Genomic DNA, 27,878 nt, shown 5'->3' with positions numbered 1-27,878 from the left:
GCTTGTAAGGAGGTGAGCACACATCTTTAATGATTTAAGGATTCACGAAAAGTCAAATTAATGTGTTTGGATCACGTCATCACAAAAATGTTTTACATTTTTTTTGGACTATTATTTGAATAATGGGGCTGATTTTTATTTAGATTTTTATTTGATTCACATCATATTTAATTTGACATTTATTTATTTATGGTATATGGTTTGATTTTTATGGATACAATTTGAAGTCACTAATTTATCAGTTGTTGTAGGAGATTGGGAGTGCAACATTTTTTTAGTTGTAAGGTTTGTTACCACAGTTTGAGTATGTGATTAATGTTAGCGATCCAGAGGAATTATTTTAGTGGCTCGCAAGTTACACGCACATATTTTTTAGAGTATTCTTGTGACTTCATCAGAGCACTGGTTAAAGCTTGTAGGAGGAGTTTTCTTTCTGCTTTAGGAGGATGTGAAACCTCTGACTCTCTATCTGAACAGTGCTGATTGGTCCTGTGCTGATCACATGTACCCTCCCAAGGAAAAAAAAAACCTGTCTAGCAATACGCACCAAACTGAGCATGTGCATGTGACCACAGGTTCAGTCTGTATCAGGTGGTCATTTCAACAAGCGGGGCAGAGAAGAAAGTATCAAACAGCCTTTTTACACAATGCAGAGGATTAACCTTTTAGGTTCCACAGTGAGTATAACAAGCATGCTTTACTGCATGTAGAGACTTATTTTACTGTTGTGGGTTTAGTAACACTTTAAGCCAGGCATGCAGTCAGGAGGGTGTGCTTAGCTGAGAAAATCCATCTTCCCCTCCTTCAGATGAAAGGAAAAAAATGCACATGAAGACCCCTGGGATGTATGACTTCTTTTTTGCCTAGGCCAGAAAGCAGGAAGCAACTACAAAAATGTGAAACAAATAAATAAATAAAGAAAATATAATACACCTTTCTATCTATTTAGCAATGCTAGCAGCATAAGGATTAAAAAGTAGTTAATGTTGATTGAGAGAGTTTAGTTCTGCTTTAAGTGAGAAAACTATCTATGGATATCTAAATGGCAGTTGTATATTAGTTGTGAGGCATTATTTATTTATTTATTATTTATTTATTTCAGGTACTTATATAGCGCCGTCAATTTACGCAGCAGTTTATGTATATATTGTACATTCACATCAATCCCTAACCCTCAAGGGGTGTATAATCTAAGGTATGCAGGGAGATTTCTAAATCAGCCTTCTAATTTGGAAGAGCCTAAATGTAAGCAAAGCACACTGGTTATGCTTGACAAAACATATGGTATTAATGACCAGATTTGCATAACAATTTAAGGCTGTCTTCACATTTGTCTGTTGTGGTAATGCACAGCACAATTTGCACATTAATGCATGGTACTATGTGGGTTGCATTGCAGTGTCATTCATTCAGAATCACTATTCTGTGTAATCTGTGTATCTTTAATCAATCACAATTCTGTGTAAACAGCTTTGGGAAAAGTAAAGATTAAATATTGCCATGCACATTGATATTCTCTGATGTACATGGATCTAGCACCAGAAGATAAAACATAATACAGGGCATAGAAGAGAAGACTGTCCATGTGGTTTTCTTTAGGGTCAGAAGTATCAAATCTGTTCTCACAGAAATCTGCAGCCTGCTTTCTGTCCATTATATTGAACAGTGCAAAACCAATTCTAATTGACTGTTTTTAAATACTACTTTTCAACTGTCATTAAATAAAAATGGGTCATTTGTTTTTAAAATCAATTTGCAGAGTAAAATTAGATCTTTACAAGCTGTGATACCTTGCAATCAGTTATCACACTACATTTATCATAGTCCACTAATGATTTCATTTTCACAAGGGTCAATAAAACTACCAAATTTTCTATGCTACAAAGATAATTGTAATATTTTAAATTGTAGTTAAATGTGCATTGATTTAATTTGTGGATGTTACCTAGCATAATGAATAGTTAGCAGAGATGAAACAGGATGTTAACTTGTCTTCATTTGGCCCATTGGTTGCTATTTGTCATAAAATAGGAATTAATTTTATTTCTTTTAGGCTGGTCATACATTATAAATGTATGCTGACATTTTATTATTTGAAACAATTATGACACATTTTCTCATTGAGATATTTTTGAGCAAGAAATGTACACATGTAAGAGATTTGGAAATTTATAGGCAGTTTGAGTTGATTTACTAATACCCTGTTCGCTTCATAGTTCATCATAGGAAGTTTCCCCAGAGCTTAGTGAATGAGGCAAAGCCCTGCTGCCTTCTATCATCAAATTACATGCAAGCAAAATCGCTGTTCTTTTTTTTTGTTTGTTTTCTTGCACTGGATTGGGTATTCTTGCAAAGTGCAATTTTAACCCCATTCACTAAGCTCTGGTGGAAAATGTCTTTGCAAAATGCACCTTGCCTTGCACTTTGAAAAGTCTATTTAACTTCAGTTAATCAATCCCTTTACGTTTACAGGCACATGGGACGGGTGCACTTAGTTACATTTCCGTTCCAGTGGAGATTTACAAACAACTATCAGCACATTCTTAAAGCAGAAGTGCAGCCAAAGCTCTTTTGGTTGCACTTCTCCTATAGATCCCAGGAGTGCAGTTTGTCCTGCACTCCTATGACACATTTTCAGCTGACAGCGGGTTGAAGCCCACTATTGGCTGATGTCACTCAGCCAGTCCAGGCTGGAGAAAGATCCCATATTTAAAGTAGGGGTCCACCCCAAAGTCTGGAGCAGCACCTGGCTCAGCTTCTCAGTGAGGCTTTGAGAGCCTGAGCCAGCCTCTCCCTCCCCCTCCATAGCCCAGTGCTCCAGTGAGCATGGGGGGGGGGGGCAAAGCAGATATCTGTGACTGACAGTCACCTCTCTCTGCTCACAGTGGCACTGAGAACTCACTGATCAGTGGTCATGTGATCGCTGAGTTTTCACCCTTAGAGTCAACGAGAGAGTCAGACTGATGCTGCATCTCCTTAGGTAAGTATAGTTTGGACAAAAAATAAAAACCCACACTTCTCTTTTAAGGAGTGAATATTGCAACTTCCATACCTATGGGAAGCTGTAAATGCACCATATATTTTGTGTGTGTATATATATATATATATATATATATATATATATATATATATATACACACACACTATATTGCCAAAAGTATTGGGACGCCTGCCTTACATGCACATAAACTTTAATGGCATCCCAGTTTTAGTTCCTAGGGTTCAATATTAAGTTGGCCCACCCTTTGCAACTATAACAGCTTCAACTCTTCTGGGAAGGCTGTCCACAAGGTTTAGGATTGTGTCTATGGGAATGTTTGACCATTCTTCCAGAAGCGCATTTGTGAGGTCAGGCACTGATGTTGAACGCGAAGGTCTGACTCGCAGTCTCCACTCTAATTCAACCCAAAGGGGTTCTGTCAGGTTGAGGTCAGGACTCTGTGCAGGCCAGTCAAGTTTCTCCACCTCAAACTCACTCATTCATGTCTTTATGGACCTTGCTGTGTGCACTGGTGTGCAGTCATGTTGGAACTGGAAGGGGCCATCCCCAAACTGTTTCCACAAAGTTGGGAGCATGAAATTGGACAAAATGTCTTGAAATGCTGATGCCAAACCTAGACACGTCCATCGGATTGCCAGACAGAGAAGCACAATTCATCACTCCAGAGCTCTCACACTGCTCTCAACATCTCCACTGCTCTAGAGTCCAGTCACGGTGTGCTTTACACCATTGCATCTGATGCTTTGCATTGCACTTGGTGATGTAAGACTTAGATGCAGACTTAGTTCCATTCCATAAAACTCTCTACACACTGTTGTTGTGCTAATCTGAAGGCCACATGAAATTTGGAGGTCTTTAGCTATTGCAGACAATTGGCGACTTCTGTGCACTGTGCGCTTCAGTATGAGCTGATCCCGCTCTATCATTTTACACGGTCTACCACTGCGTGGCTGAGTTGCTGTTGTTCCCAGTTGCTTCCATTTTGTTATAATACCACTAACAGTAGACCATGGAATATTTAGTAGCAAGGAAATTTCACAGACAGACTTTTTGCACAGGTGGCAACCTATCACGGCACCACACTTGAATTCACTGAGCTCCTGAGAGAGACCCATTCTAATATGACAAATGTTTGTAGAAGCAGTCTGGATGTAAGGTGCTTGATTTTATAAACCTGTGGTCATGGAGGTGATTGGAACACCTAAATCCAATGATTTGTAGGGGTGTCCCAATACATTTGGCAATACAGTATATATATATATATATCATCTGTATATACTATAATAATATCGGTTTTCCAAGTAAACAGCATTGCATAGACTTTCTTTCTCAGAGTGAGAATTGCTCTGTTGTTGGAGGAAAAGGTGGCAGTTAGCTCCAGACTGGTCATATGGGCCACAAGGTTGCATGCAGGGCTGCCATCAGGGGTGGGGCAGCCACATGTAGGGGGCCCAGGCGTCATGAGCAGTGTTGCAAGTGATTCTTTTGTGGCTCCACCATTACAGTCCAACCTCCCATCCACTGCTGCCAGCAATAGTGGTTGGTTGCTAGGGCCACCTGGCATCTACCAACCAACCATGTGGTAGGTCAGCCCCCAGCATTCAGTGGAGGAGAAGTTAACAAAAGTTCCTCCTCTAGAAATGGTTGCTGCACTGTGTTCCCGAGTCCACCAAATCCTACTTTTTTTAATTTTTTGTCTGACAGCTTTTCAGTTGCTACCTAGGAAATAGGAATGAGTAGGGCAAATGTATCTTTATTCTTATTTGCTTTGTCAGCAGAGATGAGATGACAAACTCCAGCCTACTGAATCATTTACAGTGGAGAAGTCATTCTCACAATATGACCATTTGCATACAATTCTCATAGCAAATGATGATAGTCAGCCAGTGCAAGGTTGTATTTACACTCACAGTGTAAAGTAGCTCACACACTTCTAATACAGATTTTGAGAATTAAAACAATAAATACATTAAAAGCTGAATTCTAGGTATGGGTTTTATAGTATGGTTACATTGGTCCAGCTTGGACCAATGTATGTATGCATATGCCATACCTGTGGAATCCCCATGGAAGTTGGAAATTGCTGTTGTAGTTTCTACTACAGGGATCACCTCTATCTTCTAGGACCTATGCAGGGTAACTGCTGTGCTGCATAGTGAAGGGAATGGGTAATTTCCTCGGCATGGGTGCCATTCACAGATCTCCCTGCATTTTTAGTTAGTTAGTCACTAATTTTTCCATTCAACACTTTCAGATTAGGAATATCATCTGCAACATTGGAACATTCTAAAAAATGATTCTGTTCTAAATAGTTTTCTCCCCTCTAAACCTGAAGTAGTCTTCAGGAAAGCACCTACTTTAACCACTTGCCTACCAGGCACTTATACCCCCTTATTTACCAGGCCAATTTTCAGCTTTCAGCGCTGCCGCACTTTGATTGACAATTGCGCGGTCATGCAACATTGTACCCATATGAAATTTTGATCATTTTTTTCTCACAAATAGAGCTTTCTTTTGGTGGTATTTAATCGCCACTGGGCGCTTTACTTTTTGCGCTATAAATAAAAAAAATGCAAAAAATTTGAAAAAAAAAAAAAGTTTCTTTGTTTCTATTAAATTTTTCAAACAGGCATTTTTTCTCCTTCACTGATGTGCGTTGATGAGGCAGCACTGATGGGCACTGATAGGCGGCACTGATGGGCACTGATAGGCAGCACTAAAGGGCACTGATAGGCAGTACTAATGAGGTGGCATGGATAGGCGTCACTGATAGACAGCACTAATGAGGTGTCACGGATAGGCGGCACTAATATGCAGCACTGATAGGCGGCACTGATAGGTGACACTGATGATGGGTACTGATAGACAGCACTGACTGGCATCACTGCTGGGCACTGACTGGCGGCACTGACTGGCACAACTCCTGGACACTAACTGGTGGCACTGACTGGCAGCACTGCTGGGCTGCACTGGTGGGTGGCACTGGTGGGCAGCACTGGTGGGTGGGCACAGGTGGGTGGCAGTGGTGGGCACAGGTGGGTGGGCACAGGTGGGTGGCACTGCTGGGCACAGGTAGGTGGCACTTCTGGGCACATGTGTGTGACACTGCAGAGTGGCACAGGTGGGTGCACTGCTGGGCACAGGTGGGTGCACTGCTGGGCACAGGTGGGTGATCTGCTGGGCACAGGTGGGCGGAGCTAGTGGGCGCACTGCTGGGCACAGGTGGGCGGAACTTGCGGGTGGCACTGCTGGGCACCGATCATCAGGGCACTGATCATCAGTGCCCTGATGATCGGTGCCGATCCCCGCTCTGACAACTGCCGGTTCTCGGCAGTACTTTCCTCACGATCTGACAGCGTGAGGAAAGTGCACCGGCACTTGCATTTCCCTCTGATCAGTGTGTCATTGGACACCGCTGATCACGTGGTAAAAGGCCGCTGTGATTGGCCTTTTACCACATCACGTGATCAGCTGTGTCCGTAGGACACAGCGATCACGGAGATCGCCGGGTGCGCGCCCCCTGGGGCGCGCAGGAGAGCGCGTTCTGGGAGGACGTCATATGACGTCCACTCATAACTGTCCGGCCGCAGTGCAGCCGTCATTTGGCTATCTGCGGTCGGCAGGTAGTTAAGGGATAAGATCGCCCCAAATATTGTGGATCCCCCCGGACTATCTCCTTCTTCGGGGATTTTAAAGGGTTTTGCCCCTGCCATTTGTATATTAGGTGGTAGAAGACTTTCTAAATCACTGCTTTTACCTCCACTGTGACTAATAAGACATATGAAATTGAGTCCTTCATCTCTTGCAACAGTAAATATGTGGTCTGTCTTTTGGAATGCCCCTGCCATAAACAGTATATAGGCAGAACCTCCAGGCATATGAGAAACAGAACACGCAAACATCTTTATAACATTAAAAAAGGTTATAAGGAACACTCTCTTTCCAAGCACTTTAGAGACCACCTAGATACCATCAATCCCCACTGGAGAGGGTGTAATAAAAGAAGGGCTATTTCAAAATTAGAGACCCAATGGATATATGAAATTAAATCTTTGAAACCACTGGGCCACCATATAGACATAGATATTAACTATATATAACTTATTGACAAGAGTTAATTTGATGCCACATCACTATTCAGTACATTATTTATTTATATATTTATCGTTATACTATTCTTTAATTTTCTGCATTTGTGTTATTTATTTATGACATTATGTAGTATATTTTTCATGTACTGATTCTATTAACCCGTACAGAGTGTATTGTTTTTATGTGTTTTTTATTGTGTTAACTGCTTGCCGACCAGCCACTGTATAAAAACAGCCACAGAGCGGCACCCCTGCGCAAAATCACGTTTTAAAACGTCATTTTGCAAAACAGGTAGGGGCGCGTGCAAGCCCTACCCCCTCCACTGATCGTGGCCGCGGTGTCAGTCACCGGGTCCTGACCGGTCATTACCCCCTGGGTCCCGGCGATTACCAGCAATCACTGATAGGGAGCCCGGCTGCAGTGTTTACACTGCAGTTCTGCTCCCTGTCAGTTCCCAACACACTGATCCTGAGAGCAGAGTTTAGCTCTCGGGATCAGTGTGTTCCTGTGAAATACACCCCCCCCACCCACTAGTAAAACATTCCCCTCACACAGTTAACACTTTGATTGAATAAACATGTTAACCCCTTCCTCCCCAGTGCCAGTACAGTGTCAGTGGTTTTTTTTTTTCACTGATCACTGTACTGGGGATGTCAGTGACCCCAAGTCAGTTCCCCCCAGTGTCAAAATGTCCACCGCAGTCCTGCAGTCCCCCCATAAGTCGCTGATCACTGTCATAAATCGCTGATCACTGCCATAAGTCACTGATTGCCGCCATTATTATTATTAAAAAAAAAATCCCAGTATCTTTCCCGCCATTTGTAGATGCTATAACTTTCACATAAACCAATTAATTTACACGTATTGGGATTTTTTTTTTAGCAAAGACATGTCGCAGAATGCATTTTGGCAAAATTTATGATGAAATTTGATTTTAAAATTTTTTTACTGGACATGTTTTATAGCAAAAAGTCCAAAATATAGTTTTTTTTCTCAAAATTGTCAGCCTTTTTTTTTATGGCGCAAAAAATAAAAAACGCACAGGCGATCAAATACCACCGAAAGAAAGCTAAATTCGTGGGAAAAAAAGGCCGTAAATTTAATTTGGGTGCAATGTTGCATGACCACCGCATTTGTCAGTTTTATTTATTTATTTCAGGTACAAGCTGCAGGCATCATCCTGGTATAATTTTGTTCAGCCAGCGATCGGCTTTCATATAAAAAGCAATACTAGTGGCTAATTAGCTGCAGGATTGCTTTTACAAGCAGTGGGAGATGATGCCCCCCCTCCCCCGCTGCCTTCCACGGCCTTCTCAGGCAGTCCCGCGCCATCGGGGGAAACTGAGAATGCAGCCAGTGTTTCTGCCAGCTGACCATAGAGCCGATTGGAGACCCGAATGGTGCCAATCATCTCTATAGCCTAAGAAATCAGAAGCTACGAGCATTTCAGTTTCGCAGGATATAAACAGCGCCATTTGTAAATTGGGAAAGCATCTGATCACACCGACTTTGCTTTGATTAGATAATGTAAGGGAAGAGGAGATATCTAGAGCCTGATAGACCCCAGATTTCTGAAAAAAGAATATATGACAATGCCCATTGAAGTTATAGGGGATATTTGCATTCCCTGTGATGGCATTAAAAGTGATCAAAAAAAAAAAAAATGAAAGGTACAGTGTAAGAATAATAAAAAAAATCAAAATAACTTAAAAAAAAAAACCTCGCCCCTCCCATGCGCGCACACCTGTGTGCACAAGCATTGACCCTGTTCTCGTATGTAAACAGTGGTTGCGCCATACATGTGAGGTATCACCATGAACGTCAGATCAAGGGCAGTAATTCTAACACTGAAAATAAATAATGAATATAGCGAGCGCTCAGAAAAACCAGCTGCTGGAACACTTCAAGGGATCACTAAACCTCATAGTAGAGACATTATATATATATAGTGCAGCGCTGAAAATGTAATAGAATAAGAAATATAAAATATAAAATATATATGAAAGTCTTTCTCATGACAATAAAGTCAAATATGTGCAGGTCTTCTCCTCATTAGGTGACTGGAAAATAACAAGATTGCGCACTCACCGACCGCACATTTAAAATGCGCCTGTGTATGATATATTCCAAAAGACCAGCCAGGTATACAGCTCCAGATACCACACGAATCCTTCCTCTTCCACACTCTCATCCGCCTTGGGTGTAGCAATATCTCCAGATCCAAAGGTAGAAAGACAGAGATCCCCCTTTTTTTTGGTTCCGGACACCCCAAGAATGGAAGATGTATATCTGCACCCTCCAACAGGAGAGTCAAAGAAAAAGGGGAACGCCAATAGTGTGGTACTATCAAAACTTTATTGGAGCAATAATGCCTGGGTCATATGCACACACATATCCATACACCATAAGCCAATAACGGACAGGTAGGTATGAAAAAGAAAAAAGTAATTCTAACACTAGACCTCCTCTGTAAATCTAAATTGGTAGCTTTTAAAAAGGCTTTTAAAGTGTTGCCTATGGATATTAAAAATGTATGCAGTTTGTCGCCATTGCATGGGGCATGCACAGTTTTAAAGCATGTCATGTTTGGTATCTATTTACTCAGCATACCTACATCTCTTATATTTTACCAAATAATTGGCCAATATATTGTGTTTTTGTGCATTAAAAGTAAATATAGTGTATTTGCGTGAGTACTATGTGCCATAAATATTGTTGTACCCACCATTTTAATCACTAGGGTGTCTGCTTCAAAAAAAATATATAATGTTTGGGGGTTTAAATTAATTTCCTAGCAAAAAATACAGATTTTTTTCATGTGAACAAAAAGTGTCAGAAAAGGCTTGATCTTCAGGTGGTTAGAAGAGTGAGTAATGTGTAGCATAAACTTCTAATGCTGGGCATAAAACGCCCCCACCCCCCAAAACGACCCCTTTTTGGAAAGTAGACACCCCAAACTATTTGCCCCCAAACCTTGTGAGAAATGAGATCTGAAAAATACTCACCATTCCTCTTTTTAAATTTCTTGGGGTGTCTACTTTCCAGAAAGGGGTCATTTGGGGGGGGGGGGGGGTTTGGTGCTATCCTGGCATGTCAGGGCCTTCAAAACTGTGACAGGTAGTGAGGAAGTGAAATGAGGAAGTTACGCACCTTCAGGCTTTCAAAGTGGTCATTGGATTTCAGGCTCCTGTTTGTGGCTAGGCTCCCAAAAAGTCTCACACGTGGTATCCTCATACTCGGTAGAAGTAGCAGAATGTATTTTGGGGTGTAATTCCACATATACCCATGGCTTGTGCGAGAAATAAATAATTTAAATGACAACTTTGTTTAAAAAAAAATGTTTTTGTCATTTTCCAGAAACTTGTGGAAAAAAAAAAAATTTCTATGGACTCAATATGCCTCTCAGCAGATAAATTCCATGATCTATACCATAGTTTGTAGCCCAGACTACATGGGGAGTAGTGACAAGATAGTTTGGGACTTGGTCTTTAATTTTGATTTTCAAAAAAAAATTTTCTTCAAAAATGTTTTTGTTTATAGCGCCAAATATAAAAAGCGCACAGGTGATCAGATACCACCAAAAGAAAGCTCTATTTGTGTGAAAAAAAGAACATAAATTTCATTTATGTACCCTATTGCATGACCGCGCAATTGCCTGTTAAACTAACGCAGCGCTGTGTAGAAAAAAAATGGCGTAAATTGCAGTATATATACCATAGTTTGTAGACGCTATAACTTTCACACAAAGCAATCAATATATACTTATTGGGATTTTTTTTTACCAAAAACATGTAGCAGAATACATTTTGGCCTAAATTTATAACTAACTTTGAGTTTACTATATTTTTTATAGCTGAAAGTAAAAAATATTGTTTTTCTTTAAAATTGTTGGTCTTTTTTGTTTATAGCGTGAAAAATAAAAAGCGCACAAGTGATCAAATACCACCAATAGAAAGCTCTATTTGTGTGAAAAATTAAATTTCGTTTAGGTGCAGCATTGCATGACTGCGCAATTATCAGTTGAATTAGTGCAGCGCCGAGTAGCAAAAAGAGGCCTGGTCAGGAAGGGGGGTAAATACTCAGGAGTGCAAGTGGTTAATCATGGCACTATGCAGTATATTTTATGTGTGTATTTTTATGTGCCCACACATTTTTAGCTATTTCTTTGTGCTCAATTAAATAGCCTGCATGTTTATTAATGTTTTGGTACTTAAATTTCTTTTTTCTTATATTAATTATCCTTTTATATACTGTTTTTATATATACTTTGGTTTTTATTTTTATATAATAAATTTATTTTACCTTTAATTACTTTCGTTTCATAACCCTCATTCGTGGGTTATATACTTTACCAAAATATGTTTTCATTAATTGATTTTGCCCCCTTTTTTAGAACAATTGATACTGTAACATATTAAATTATCCAGTATATTTTTACAATTATGGCTACATTATTCCCCACTGACATATGTTTGATTCCCTGTTCCCTCTGTGTCCCCACGGAGGGGTGCTGTATTATATGGTTAATTTTGTCTCTGGGAAAATGGCTGCCAAACATCACGTGACCAGTTAATCTCCGAGAAAATGGCCACCAAACATCACATGACCGGTTAACCTCCGCGAAAATGGCGTATTGATTTTGCGCCCTGTAGGCTATTTAAATGAAGCCAGAACATGATGTTAGCAATGGGTGTACCCCTGAAGACGTGCATGTTCACAAAACGCGTTGGGTGGAGCCTCTTGCTGATGTCATGCCGCCACTGCCGAAGGATGGAGCGGCAGTCATCTTGGTATTTGATATTCATTTTACTTGTGTTTCCACGTGGAATTGCTATTACTCTATATACTAAATAAACTACTACACTATATACAATTCTCTGGCTCTTGTGGTGAGCTGTTTTCCTCAGGACAAAGGCTCCCTAGATGACTGTCCATTCTAAAGCCCTAGATGACAGTGCATTCTAACCTCTTGGCTGCCCCCTACCTCAAGATGTGTTGCTTGAAATGCCTGTTACCAGTCACATTCTGGTGGGTGTACATCTATTAGAGGTGGTGGATTCCCCTACGTGATTGTTATCACGTTCACATCCAGCACTTTATTATTTCAATGGACATTTATGTGGATCACACCATATCAAGGACAATACTAATTTTGATCACGCATAATATTTTGCTATCTATCTAATATATAATATTTTGCTATCTATGTAATATATTTTTTATTTATTTATACTGCATATAATATAGAGGATATTATCTATGCATGTATGAGGCACTTTATAATTTTATTATTGAAGTATATTCGTTTGATTGTTTCTTGCACTTTTATATGAAAAAAATATAGATGAAAATAGCGCCCAAAGTGTTCACATGTAATCAATTAACATAGGCTGCTAAACCTTACCCTTAAATAAAGGTGGCAATCATAAAACAAAAAAAAAAGTAGCGCTATTAAATTAAATGTCCAAATCAAACCGTGATAAATAAAACAGTGAAAAAATTAAATGACCAAAAAAAAATCTCTAAGAATTTTCTCTTTCCATTAACAGTGAAAAATGTGCATCACCATAAGAACAGATATGTGCAAATCCACCACCAACAGAAATGAATAAACTCACCAGATCAAATTGCCAGTTATATTATAAACCAGCAATTGCACTTGTTTGGTCTGGGAGCAATACTCTGCAGGTAGACTCAGCGGTGACCAGCTTTTCAAATTATTCCTCTCTCAGCTTGTTGATGTAGTATATTGCAAATCAGGGAGACTCAGATATCCAGACATTTATTTATCCTCTCTGGGAGCAATACTCTGCAGATCTATAAACCCAGCAGAGAAAACTTCCAGACCGAATTCCAAGAACTTCATACACAGGCTCAGAAATGAAAAGAAAAAGAAAGCAAACGATCGTGTGATACCGTACGACATGTTTATTTGTAAAAACTCATCATAATCCGTTCAAATCCACTCACATGGAACAGTGTCGTAGCCGACACTAGCAACAAACACATTTCATTTAAAATCACAGAAAGCCAAGATGAAAGCCTCTTACAGAACGTAGTGACGTTAGTCCGAAGCTCTATCTTACGCGTTTCGTCATCCGACGTCTTCACGGAGCGGAAGGATGAATGTCACTACATCCACAACACAGCAAATGATACCCGCTTGCCAGCGTGGGAACGAATTGTCGGATCAATACTTAAAAAATATTATTGATACGAAAACATAGATTCATATTCTTCATAAAACAACAATAGTATCAAAAATTCTAAAGTATCCTCGTATTTGGGAATCTTAGTATCTTCAACAGAAAACAAAGAATGTACCATACACTATTATGATCTTTTTAAAGGGGCCTGCACATTAAAGGAAAAACTCTAACTTCACACATTTATAAATGAGCTAGTAAAAATGTAATTCATATTATCCAGTCCTATACACAAAGGAGTGTATCATACACTTTAGATCAATATCAATGTTTAACCCTTGTGGTCTAAGAGTATCTAGGTTATACTGTATATCCAAAAAGTTTCCTTTTTAGAAACTTCTTTTAACATATCCATCCCTCTCCAATGTTGGTCAATTTTATCAATACCCCAAAAGGTCAGCAAATCTGAATTACAATCATGATACAGTTTGAAATGTTTAGATACACTATGTTTATCAAATCCTTTCTTAATGTTATTTATATGTTCTCCAATTCTTGTTTTTAAAGTTCTAACTGTTCTTCCAACATACTGTAAATGACAAGGACATTCCAGCATATACACCACATGTGTGGATTTACAAGATATCACTGATTTAATTTTATATTCTTGATTGGTTGAAGAAGACCTACAATTTTTTATTTTCCTCGTTTTAGAGGTGTTTTTACATGCTTTACATTTGTTACAATAATGGAATCCCTCCAGACCGGGAAACAAGCTCATGCGTTTAGGTGGATCGATAATGTTATGCATGATTCTTGTTCTTAAAGATTTGTTTTTTCTATATATAAAGCTTGGTTTACTTGGAATAATATTCCTCAACACTTTATCCCTCATTAGTATAGGCCAATGTTTCTTAAAAACTTTTTCTATATCTTTGTACTGAGCATTGAAATCAGTAATAAACCCTACTCTTAGATTCTTACTCTCACCTTTCTTCCTTGCTAATAAGGCATCTCTATTCTTAGATTCTACAGCATCTCTTTCTTTGTTTAAAAAGGTTTCATCATATCCTTTCTCTATAAATCTTTTTATCAACAAATCGGTTTGTGACAAGAAATCAGTATCTAAGTTACAGTTTCTTTTAATACGAGTAAATTGACTCCTAGGTGTGCTATAAAGCTATAAACTTTTATATGATGCACTTTGCTGTTCCACATTACCTATCCAGTTTTTAACACATTAATAGTTGTGTTATACTATATGATTTGCGGATCTTTTTCTGCACTCTTATACGATGCACTTTACTGTTCTGCTTTAGCATATATTGATACATTTTTTATGTGATGCACATTATTGTTTTATTTTAGTACTATAGTGCTGCACTTGTTTACATATGTTTTAAAATCTATACTTGAAATTCAGCTTTAAATGTATTTATTGTTTTAAACCCTAAAATCTGTATTACATTTGTGTGAGCTTGTTTACACTGTGATTATTGCTGGTTGCTATAGCTGCTAGCAGTAATCATTGTGTTCTGCTGGCAGTGAAGGCTCCTTGCCAGCACAACACAATAGCGCTGTAGGAGGGATTCCCTCATCAATACAGACTGTGTTCTTGGGGGAATTGAGCGATCAAGTGATTTTCTTTCCTTACACTCGTGAACCTGTGGTCAAAATAAAAGTTACATCTGCAGCAATCGGCTGACTCCATATTCACTAAACACTTACCTTTATGTGTAGCATCTGTCAATGTAGCACCACCTGCAGCCCTCCACCTCAGTACCTTTACATCCTTAAGCTCACTACACATGTACAGTCTAGCTCAATAATTTCTTTTAGATATACTGTCCATTAGAACAACCATGGATTGCAAAGGCCTGCTGGATTAAATACAAATAAAATGGATTTTGGTTGGTTATAGGAGCACAATAGACATGCCTCTCTCCAATCTCATAATGTATTGACTTATGTTTGATCAACTTATCATCAGGCCTGAGCAATGCCATTTTTTGGGGCACAAGTAAAGTTGCCTAGTGTGCCTATCCCTATGAAAACACTGGTTTCAGCTACATGCTACAAATATAGCTGACATTAAATCACGTTTATTTTAATTGTGAATTGTGCAGGCAGACATAGCATGAGATTAGTTTCTTTGCTGGGTTCTGAGTGAAGGAACTAGTTTGAATCATGTTAAAGGATAAGTTAATCTTTCGTAACATGTTACATGTTACACCCACAGTCAGGAAGTAACATGTACCATGTTACTTTAGCACCAGTCCCCACAAACCCCCCCCCTTTCCCAGAACCCCCGTTGTGACAGCTAGTTGGGGATTTCTTCCCCTGCTTGCTGTCCCAATTTAAGGCTGTCGATACTTGTAGTTTCCCATTCAAAGTTCTGTGAATTGGAAACTACAAATACCGACAGCCTTTGTGGCTTTATTACGGTGCTGTTGAGAGCTCTGGTAGTTCATTGATGCTTCCCGTCAGTGTGAAACTGCATGCATGTACGATGTATGGGCAAACAGTTTGCTTTCCAGGCTAATACAGAAAAAATTTTGAATGCAACTGCAAAAAAAGTGCCTTTATTTGTTTTTTTTTTTAAAGTGAGTTTATTCTTTAATACACTGATATCAAAGAAGAAGATTCTTAGTGTAATAAAACAAATGTTAAAGTGGTTCTAAAGACTAAAGTTTTTTTTTACCATAATGCATTCTCTGCATTAAGGTACAAAACCTTCCACTGTGTGTTCCCCTTCCTGTCCCTAACTCTTATCTGGAGTCTGTATTCATTCAGCGCTGTGTCCAGCTACAGGTCTTCTCTCCCTCTCTTCCAGGTTCCAAGGGCTTTGCTGAGAACAATGGAAGCCACTAGCTCCTGCTGCTGTCAGTCAAATCCAATCCAGTGAGCAAAGTGTGGAGGCAGGCTCGAGCCACTCTGTGTTGGCAAGCCTCTTGTTATGGGGGAAGACACAGAAGAGAAGGAGTCAAGATCATCTGTGGGGCACCCCATAAGAGGAGGTGAGGGGTGGCTGTGTGCATTACCAATGAGCAGAGCAGGTAAGTATCAACCAGTTTATTATTTTATTACAAAAGTAAACTTTACAATTACTTTGATCCTGGAAATCATAATAATTATAATGCATCTGCTAAATAACTGCTTTATGCATTTTTCCAGTAACAATTATCTAATGAGAGAAACACTCATTATTACCAATATCAAATACTTTGTTGTACTCTGGATTTAATTGATTCTTTTTTCATAATCTGAATATGCATCTTTTAGTAATATAGTGAATACAGTATGTTGTTTTCCTCAGTCTCTTAGTTAACTAATATTTTTGCTTACTAAACTTACAAACTCCATGTTCTAATAATGGCTTATATTATGGGTTTACATCATTACTCACAATATGCAGTAGCCTTGTTTGAGGAGACAGGCAACATCCACAGGTCAAGCCAATCAAATGCTTAAGCAAATGATGTCATTTGTAGTGGTGTGTAACATAATGATGTTTTCTGCCTTATTAAGTCAGTCAGTCAATCCCCAAAAGAAATTAAGTCAATGGTCTGACATGGGACATATTGAAATGTAATGATCCTAGGATATTTTTAACAATTTTAGGCATGAGCATGAAATAAGGTACGTTTGTTCTTTGTTATTGTATTAGAACATGAATACAAAAGATATGATTGCTCAGTATTGACACAGGGCATATTTATGAACCAGGGATTGTGACATGCACCAAACATTCACTGCAAGTTAATCAATTGGGGTAATTTAAAACACATGCACAAGGAATATATACTTGCTACAGCTTTTTCATTATACTCCTTAATGTTCAACATTAAAAAAAACATTACAGTACAATTCTCTCTAGCACATGAAGAGTACATTTTAACAACTTGCCATATTATGCATTATTAGTTAGGTATCACTGCACTTGTTATGTTAATGTTAATTAGCACGTTTTATTCTTAGTAGTACAAATTCAAATTTGTAAAGGGAAGAAAGCAAATCTATAATACAAATAACTGACAGTCTGCCTCTATTGTTAAAATGACCCCTGTCTAAGTTAATTATTGTTTTTAGATTGTAGATCTTGGGTTAAAAAAAGCTGTAGAAAATGTATAGTGTTTGTTATTTTTGAGGACAATCATTTTTTTTCTATTGCTCATTGCATAGTAAGTTCTCATATTATATTTGAGATCTTTTGCAATGAGGTGCATTTATTTGTTACTTTAAAGTGATACTAAACCCAGGACCCTGCATTCACTATATCTGGTCTCCCACAATGCACAGAACATGGAAGTGCAATTATTTTAGCAAATATAAACTGTTAAATACCTTTTTTTATCAGCAGTTAGAGCAGTCTTGTGACTTCAGCAGAGCACTGGTTAAAGCTTGTAGGAGGAGTTTTCTTTCCACTCTAGGAGGATGTGAAACCTCTGACCCTCTGTCTGGACAGTGCTGATTGGTCCTGTGCTGATCACATGAACTCTCCCAAGAAAAAAAAAATCCTCTCTAACAATACACACCAAACTGAGCATGTACATGTAACTACGGATTCAGTCTGTATCAGGTGGTCATTTCAACAAGAGGAGGGACAGAGATGAAAGGATCAAACAGCCTTTTTACACAGTGCAGAGGATTAACCCCTTAGGTTCCACAGTGAGTATAACAAGCATGCTTTACTGCATCTACAGACTGATTTTACTGTTGTGGGTTTAGTAACACTTTAAGGGTTGTTGCTTGTACTAAGTGGGTTATACAGTAATTTATTGGTGACTAGGAGGAAAGTCATCCACCCCAATTTGTGGAAGGGGTAATTCTATTGCTATGTATAAGTCTGAAATCATTTAGATGAGTTTAATGATTTTGTTTCAATAGTTTACTGGATTTGGGCAGTATCACATATTTATCAGAGAGCCAATTTCTCACATACAGCATTCTCCACCATGGAATAAGAAGGTGATATTTAACTAGTTTATAGAGGTAATAAACTATTTGTGGATGATTTCTTGCATTATCTTCCAATATTTTGTACAATGAGATACCTTGTATAAGTATTGTATTCAGTTCTTTGTTACTCGTGCTATAAACTAGGGTGAACTGAAGGGGTTTATTTTGGGAAGTCTAAAATTTTAAGTTCCATAGGGATTTACATTCACCATTTTTTATACAAATCGTTTTACTTAAAGAAATTTGCAAAATATACTAGCTGAAAATAACATTCTTATAATAAAGTGGCAAAAGGATTACAAGTGTAACCTTGGAAAATATCTGTACACAGTGGTTGCCTCTCTTTTCCAGCTGCTGAGGTTTATCTCACAAATACAATATTCCAAAGAATCTTTCAGCATTGGGATTGAGTATAGCAGGTTTCCGTTAACCCTGGAGAAATCATATTTTTGCCATGCTTGTGGCTTGGATTATGGGATAACCAGAGCTATGAGCTCTACGTTTAGAGGCTATTAGTGAGAAATGTACACTTTAACAGGTAGATAGAGATATTTTCCTATACATAACCATATATTGTCTGAAACATGACACCACCAGAATTTTGTTTGGTCAAGTTGATTATGTTTTATATGTGGTAACCTGATTCAAACTGCTTTTGAAGTCTGCACTTGTAATATTACTGTTAATTAGCAAGTGCCTTAAATAGATAGAGAAGTTTGGGAAGCATGATAAATTTAAAAGAAATATTTTCTCTGCTTTGGAAAGTTCTAGGTTTAATAGTTATCTTAGTTGTTATACTAAGGTATAATCAATACAGTAAGGATGTCTTATCAGTTACAATTATTTCTACATATTTAAAGGAGTTAAATTTAAAGTTTGGAGTATTGTAGTTTAAAGTATTTTTATTATTGCAATATGCAAGTCGAGAATTTGTGATTTCACCTAATTTATTTTTAAATTGTAAGCTCCAAGGAGCAGGGCCCTCCTATCCCTCTTGTATTGAACTGTATTGTTGCTGTATTGTCTCCCTTTATACTGTAAAGCGCTGAGCAAACTATTGCGCTATATAAATCCTGTATAATAATAATAAAAAATAAAATACAATTCCAAAAAGCTTCAAATGTCAGAACATTCATTCAATGGAATTGGGGTAATTGGGTTGGATATTATCATACTTATACTGTATTATCAATTGGCTGTGAGGTAAACATTTTCATTGATAGTGTTCCATCCAACTGACTAGTAGATATATTGTCTATTAGCACTAATACATGTAGTGGTTAAAAAATCATTGTGAAAATAGTGGTCAACAAAAGACAACTTTGCCTGGTATCCTTGGCTCCTTGGCCAGCATGCCTGACATATACACCTTTGTTAGATCATAGGGACACTCACTGCCAAGAGTCATCCCATTAACCTCCTTGGCGGTATGATTCTTTCCGATTTTTGGTGCTGAAAGCGGTACCATTTTTTTGCATGGAAATATGTAGTTTTTTTATTGTAGGCTGTAATTTTTAGGAATAACTCACTGAAATCTGTTCGAACAAGAGTCTAGTAAACATCCCGGGTAGGATAAAATTTGAAACACGAAATCATAAATTATAATTTAATAAATACTCTTAAAAAATAATAATATAATAATAATAATACATTTAATTCAATAATATAATCAAACCAAAAACACTGAAATTTGAAATATAGCGCCAAGTTCGCACATTGCTGAGCTCAGTCGCAAAATCGTTTTCAGTGTCTGATGACGAATTTCCCCCACGAATCATTATCACTCAATTCTGCAAGTGGTTCTGATTTACTATCGCTGTTCTCTAGCTGATCTAAACCGCTTTTGACCTAAAGGGACACTTTTTGGATGCCATGGACGTTTCTCAGTTTCCAGGCAGAATGAACAGACAAAATGCAGGCAGGGCACAGGACAAAGCAGTAGGGACAAAATGTATGTGAAATTGGTTGAGACAGCAATGTTTTACTATGTAAAATGTAAAAAAAAAAAATGAAATTTTTTTAAAATTTTTAAATTTCCCGCCGCCAGAGGCGGCGGCGCCCGTAGGTCCCGACGTCACAGGGACAGGACACAGAAGCCGGATGCGGGCATCAGCCGGAGGAGATGGCCGGGGATGCTGCAGGGGACACATCGCGGGAGCGCAGGGTAAGGTAAGTGCAGAACAATTGCCGGAGCAGTGCCGCATGGTATTCCCGAGTGTAGCTCGGGGTTACTGCTCTTGGTACTGAAATGTTACCCCGAGCTACACTCGGGAATACCGCCAAGGAGGTTAAAGTGGTAGTACACTTGTTTTTGTTTTCAGTTTTACCTACAGGTAAGCTTATAATAAAGCTGCTGGAGGGCTTCATTTTAAGGTAAGCTTTACATAGTGTTCTACTATGCAATGCATACTAGCACATTATGACATTACTTTGTAGGGGATATTTTTTTTCCCTGCAGTTTACTACCACCTTAATTTAACTCGTTTGCTGCATTTTTTGCACACATGCTAAAATATGCAATTTATGCCTGAAGATTAGTTAAAACACCCAAAAAATATATATTTTTGAAAGCAGAGACCATGGAGAATAAAATATAGGTAGTTGTCACACAATATTAGGCCAACTTTATCAAACTCCAATTTTTAGTAAAAAATACACTGTGCAAACATACACAAAATATTACCCAATTTCCCAAACTACTATCTTGAGTATGCTGTTCAGTTCTGATCACCAATCCTCAAAATCAATGTCCCTGGACTTGAGAAAGTCCAGAGAAGTGCAACATAGCTAATAAGAGGGCTGGAGGATCTCAGTTATGAGGATCAATGACAAATATTAAAGTATTCTCCCTGGAGAAGCAACGCTTAAAAGAAGATGTGATAGCAATATGCAAATATTTGAATGGGGACTGTAGCATTGGAAGGAATCTTTTTAATCTTAGGTCTCTAAAAAAGATACGCAACCACACAATGACATTGGATGAGAAACTGTTCAATCTCCAATTGCATAAGGGGTTCTTTACTGTTAGAGTAGTAAGGATATGGAACTCCCTTCCACAGTTGGTGGAATCAGCGGAGAGCTCAGATACATTCACAACACTTTTAGATATGTTTCTTAGCACAATGTACATTGATATGAAAAACAGTAGTCACACACACACTCAGGTTGAACTGGATAAACCGGTGTCTTAATACAACCTTACCAACTATGTAAAATTTCTTACAAATAGTGCCAGGAACAATTGAGTACTGTCCGTGATACTTTTTTTTATTTGCACTAACATACAATTTTGAGGACAAGCTTTCGGGGAATGTCCCCTTCTTCAGGTCTAAGCAGTACTGAAACAAAGATTTAGCAGAATGTTAGAAGAGATGTAGGGGATGGGAAAAAAAACCCCCAGAGATAAGACACAGCAAAAGCAAAGTCTGGGAGGGGGGGGGGGACAACACTAGCAGAGGCAGTCATGCTTCACTGATAGTCATAAAACTGTTGGATAATGAGTGAGGAATCCCATGTCCAAATTAAGGCCATTATCTCTTGTCTTGTGCTAAAAGAAATATTCCAGCAACCACCAATACTGGCCGTCAGACAACCCCCCAACCTCAGAAATAAACTAATCAGTAGGAAACGTCTTTCTGATGATGATGTCACAAATAATAGAAGCAAACCCTGCAATAAGAAACGCTGCAAACTGTGCAACCAAATCAATCCATCAAAAAGTGTCAGACACTCAAAAGGGATCTTCAATATCTCCGGATCATACAGCTGCACCTCCAGTAATGTTGTGTACCATATCCAGTGCAGAAAATGTAGCAAAGGATCTTATGTTGGCGAAACAGGACAGAAGTTGCAAACAAGGATGAATTTGCACAGACATACCATCAAGGAACATACAGAAGATGACCTTTGCACACCTGTGGGACACCATTTCGCACAACCAGACCACACTTTGGGAGACCTCAATATTTTGGTTCTTAAAGGAAATTTCAAATCCATTCAGGAAAGAAAAACTTTTGAACTAAGAATGATAATTCTATTTGACACAAGAGATAACGGCCTGAATTTGTACATGGGATTCCTCAATCATTATCCAACAGTTTAATGACTATCAGCTCAAGCATGACTGCCTCTGCTAGTGTTGTCTTCCCCCCCCCCCAGTCTTTGCTTTTGCAGTGTCTTATCTCTATTTTTTCCCATCCCCTACATCTCTTCTAACATTCTGCTAAATCTTTTTTCAGTAATGCTAAGACCTGAAGAAGGGGATATTCCCCGAAAGCTTGTCCTCAAAATTGTATATTAGTGCAAATAAAAAAAGTATCACGGACAGTACTCAATTGTTCCTCTCGCAAATGCACTAATACGGCTACAATCACCTTTTACAAATAGTGCAAAAGATTTCTTGTGTTTGCCTTGGGATTTTTGTTAGTCTGGTTATCTGACTTTGTCTTTGTGAATCTGTATGGATGACTTTGGAGTTCTTGATGGTTGAAATTGGCTGGATTGCACTTTTCACTTTATTTGTATACTTCTCCCACTCCCATTTGATATGTTTGCTATCTTGTACTGTTAAAAAGATAACAAAGGCATCTCAGGGATATGTTCATCCACAATTAGAAAAGAAGACCAGCATAAGGGACTTACTGCAATTTTTTCTTTATTACATGCCATTCATATAAAGCCAATATAGTGTTACAATTGATCTATATAATAAACTACAACCACTTAAGTTTCAAACAGGAACATTGTTTAAGTTGCTCCAAATTATACAGTTTGAATATTTCATAACCTTTCATCAAGTGGGTGCGATCCTCTACGACATGACTGTATTATGATTTCTTGACTTCTGCATGCAAGTTGTTCCTCCTTTTGTTTTCTTTATATTGCCACCTATAAACCCTTTTGTATTACAAATATAACCTGCCTTTCATAATTTTTTCTTTTTGAATTTGATATCCTTCCTTTTTGATACCTTGCTCAAAAGTAGCAATTTATGTCCTCAATTTATTAGTATAAGGCACAATTTTGTCAACGTAGGACAATTCTCCTTGCAGGTAAATTAGTTTACAAAATGGTAAAATAGTAAACAGTCCAAGGTATTTAGTAAGAGGCATGGTCAGTGTTATGAAGTTATAATTTTATCCTGTAATTCTTTGAAATGTAATAATTTTGTTTTCACAAAAATTATCATATTAACAAGTTCTATCTTACACCCAGCGTAGTCATGCTTGCAATTACACCCCAAAACACATTCTGCTACTTCTGAGTAAGAAGATACCACATGTGTAAGACTTTTTCACAGCCCAGCCTAACCAAATAGAGAGGCCCAACATCCAACGGCGTTCTAGGGGCATCAATTAAACATCTAATTTCTTGACTACCTATCACATTTGTGAGGGCCCTGGAGTACCAGGACAATGGAATTACCCACAAAATAACATTTGGAAAACAAACACCCCAATGTATTTTCTATGAGACATATGGACCCTTTTGAACATGGAATTTTTTTTTCACAAATTTTTAGAAAATGTAGAAGGAAAATGAAAAAATTTTTTTTACACAAAGTTGTCAATTTATAAGATATTTCTAACACATAGCATGTTGTCAGGACCTGGTTCACCTGCTGGAGGAACTGTGCTTTCTTGGGAGAAAAGCTGCAGTTTTAGTGTCCACCAGCAGGTGTCTCCCTGCAGTCAGCAGGTTCCAGCAAATAGTTCCACCTGGCCACATCTGCTGGGAGGGTACTTTCACATCTGCTATGGCTCCTTGCAGCAGTGCTCTGTCTGCTCCTGCCTTGTACCCTGTTTGCCGTGTTGCTGCCAGACTCTGTTGCCATTAACTCTTGCTCTTGCCCTGTATCCAGTACCTTGTTCCCCTTTTTATTAGTCTTGTTTCACTCCTTCCCATCTGCTCCTTCAGGTTTCCCCTGCCTTGCATATTTTACACTTGTATGTATTTAGTTAATTAGCTTTCTGCATTTTGATTGTTCAGTTTTGATTTTCATGAGTTCTCATGTTTATTGCTGTTGGTGTGTGGCTATTGTTCACTGTAAATAAATCTCACTTTAAAGATATATATACATGATCTGGTCCAGGTTTTCTTGGTGTAGCCATATATATCTGGTCATCCTGACTCCTGACACATGTAATAAAATAAGAACGTTTGGCCTAACAGTGCCACATGCCTATTAGATTAGAGAAGAGAGGACCAAAAAATCATGGTGGGATTTTAAAGGCACCACACAAGCTAACAATTAAATTATTAAGGTTTATTTTACATCAAGAAAATTCTAAAACCAGTATCTCTTTACATGTTCAATAAAAGATTTTTCCACATGGAGGTGGGTTATTAGCTAAAGATCCTGTGTGTGAGTTACTTGCAGCTATTAGACCCAGTGGGAGAAGCCTCCAGATATACCCCCTCAATAGGCCGCCAATAGCCACCACCTGTGAACGCCGATCGGCGTTCAGGGTATTCACAGATGGTGGCAATTGGCAGCTTATTGAGGAGTATATCTGGAGGTGTCCGCCACAGGGTGTAATAGCTGCGAATAACTCACACAAAGGATCTATGACTAATAACTAACAGGATTTTGGCTTTGCACCATGGCAGGAGCTTTAGTGGTAGGTGTTTTCACTTTGTTTACCTGTCTCTTCCCTTATGTAGGTTTAATAATAAATTTCCCACATAGATATTTTCACTGATTTCATTCTATTTAATTTTGAAGGTTTTATTTTATCTTGAAGATTCTGTGGAAACTTATCTGTGGGCTTCTAAAAATTCTAAATCATTATCAGGTAAACTATATAGATCCCTGCTCTACTACTATATTTAATTAAGGATTAGTAACTTCCTTATTTTTACTACCGTTTATTCTGTTTGCAATCTAAAGATATAAAAATGGGAGCGCTTATAAATAGCAGCTGATACACTAAAAAGAAAACCACAAACCTTCTAAAATCAAATAGTAAAAATGTAGTGCAGCACTAAAAATTATAAATGGAATAAACGTATAACATTAGCCATATAAACGCATAACCTGCACAGGGTTAGAATGCAGTGCTAAAACCAATAAAACTGCAAAAACGTGTAAGATAACCAATACTACCACATAACATATCACGTAGTGCAGCGCTACATTGGGTGACGGTAATATGAATGGAAACACGCATGTAGCTATAATCAATTCACCAGTAAAGATACTTAAATCTGCATATAGAAAAATGTCTGAATAGAATATAAAGATACTAAATATCCCAAAAGGGACTGCACACAATATTAAAATGATAAGTAATAATGCATAGTTCAATGTTGGTGTAGATAAATAATCCAGATAGGTGACTCTAATTATCCCAGTATAAACATATAATCAGGTGACGTGCAGTGAATAGTAAAATTGCACACTCACCAGATGCGCAATTTATATGCGCATTTGTTACATATATCAGCCAGAGGTCCCCCCTGTAATGGAACAGGATGCAGCCTGGTATGGAGAACCTCCTCTATGGATCTGGGCGGTTTGATGTCAATCAGAGGTCCCCTTTAAAGGTTAGCTGCGATGGGGTCTGGTAATGGATCTCTCTCCTCTGGGCCCTGTGATGGTCACCTGGGATCCTGGGGGGGGGGGTTAGATGCTCGACACAGAGCAAAAAATATAGGTGCCCATAGTGTAGTAATCTTCATAAAATTTTATTAAATTATTAAGAATCCAAATGAAATAGAACACACTGTTAAAAGGTATCCTCAGTGGATGAATGACATATGGCTAAAAGCCCTCTTATTTGCGCACGCATTCTGTGGCCCTATAAGGAAGAGTACAGACGTCCGGCTGCTATGGCAACACCCCTTTTGAGAACATGCATTTTGTACTAAACTCGTTAAAGAGGAGACCTGTACGCCGTGACTTCACGCCGCCGGATCACAGAGGTCTGGTGGCCATCTTTAGTAACCAGCTGGTCAGTGTATTAAGCAGCTTTGAGCTGCATGTCATTTTCACATTGAAGATTTCTGTGAATGCTTTTAGCTGTATGTCATTCATCCACTGAGGATACCTTTTAACAATGTGTTCTATTTCATTTAGATTCTTAATAATTTAATAAAATTTTATGAAGAATACTACGCTATGGACACCTATATTTTTTGCTCTGTGTCGAGCATCTAATCCCCCCCCAGGATCCCAGGTGACCATGCCAGGGCCCAGAGGAGAGAGATCCGTTACCAGACACCATCGCAGCTAACCTTTAAAGGGGACCTCTGACTGACATCAAACCGCCCAGATCCATAGAGGAGGTTCTCCATACCAGGCTGCATCCTGTTCCATTACAGAGGGGACCTCTGGTATCAATATGTAACAAATGCGCATATAAATTGCGCTTCTGGTGAGTGTGAAATTTTACTATTCACCGCAGGTCACCTGGTTATATGTTTATACTGGGATAATTAGAGTCACCTATCTGGATTATTTATCTACACCAACATTGAACTATATATCATTACTTATCATTTTAATATTGTGTGCAGTCCCTTTTGGGATATTTAGTATCTTTATATTCTACTCAGACATTTTTCTATATGCAGATTTAAGTATCTTTACTGGTGAATTGATTATAGCTACATGCATGTTTCCATTCATATTACCGTCACCCAATGTAGCGCTGCACTACGTGATATGCTAAGTGGTAGTATTACTTATCTTTTTGCAGTTTTATTGGTTTTAGCACTGCATTCTAACCCTGTGCAGGTTATGAGTTTATATTGCTAATGTTATACGTTTATACCATTAATCTAAAGATATGGTCTGTAATATTTCCCTATTCCCCTACACATTTACTAAAATTTGGAATTAGGAATTTTGGGCCACCACCTAAATGTGGGTCCCATAAACTAATTGCTTACTTTATTGTTATATGTTTATATATATATATATATTCGTTCTGATGATTTTTCTATACACAGTATTTACTGGTATGTTCATTTTTGCAGTCATGGTGCATTTATAAAAACTTTATGTGACCTGCTAATCCAATCTAATTACAACTAGCCCTACTTGTGTGTGGATTTGCTCTGGACATTGGCCCTTTATTGTAGGATTCATCTCTTGCTTTGAATGTAAAGTTGATGCAGCGCTAAAAGACTAAGGCCTAAATGCAGTATATAACCAGATAGTGAGTAATAACATGACCCAAAACCACCTAGGGATACACAGAAAACAATAGCCCTTAATAGACTAGTAACAGTGGTTAAGTGGTTAAGTGCAGGATAAGGTGTCCATAGTAAATACAGGGGTGTAAGTGAATCACAGCACACTTCAAGGAACGTGACCCCGGGCAGTCTTGCTGCAGTGGCCTCTCACCTCCACTCTACGACCCTACAGGGCCATAAAGCGTAATGTAGATCACCACGGAATCCTCCAATTCAGGGACTCTTTAGATGGATAAATAAACAGGGACAGAATTCCTCCAGGCCAGTGGATGAATAGAAGGCACTCTCCTCCGATGTCACAGCCGCTCATATGCCCATAAATGAGGAGATAAACACAATCCTCATAGTGTATTACCGCTTTATTTGAATATAGGCAACAAACAAAGAGGGAAGGTAATCCACTTACATAACAGACGGCTTGTATGGAGATGCAATGCTGGGTGTACAGCAGGATCAAAAAGGTGCACCAAGATGGCGTCACG

The sequence above is a fragment of the Staurois parvus genome, unplaced genomic scaffold (assembly GCF_062004578.1).
Source record: "Staurois parvus isolate SC_StPar_1 unplaced genomic scaffold, SC_StPar_1.0 ptg000850l, whole genome shotgun sequence".
NCBI lineage: Eukaryota > Metazoa > Chordata > Amphibia > Anura > Ranidae > Staurois > Staurois parvus.
Note: the sequence above shows the minus strand (reverse complement) of the source record.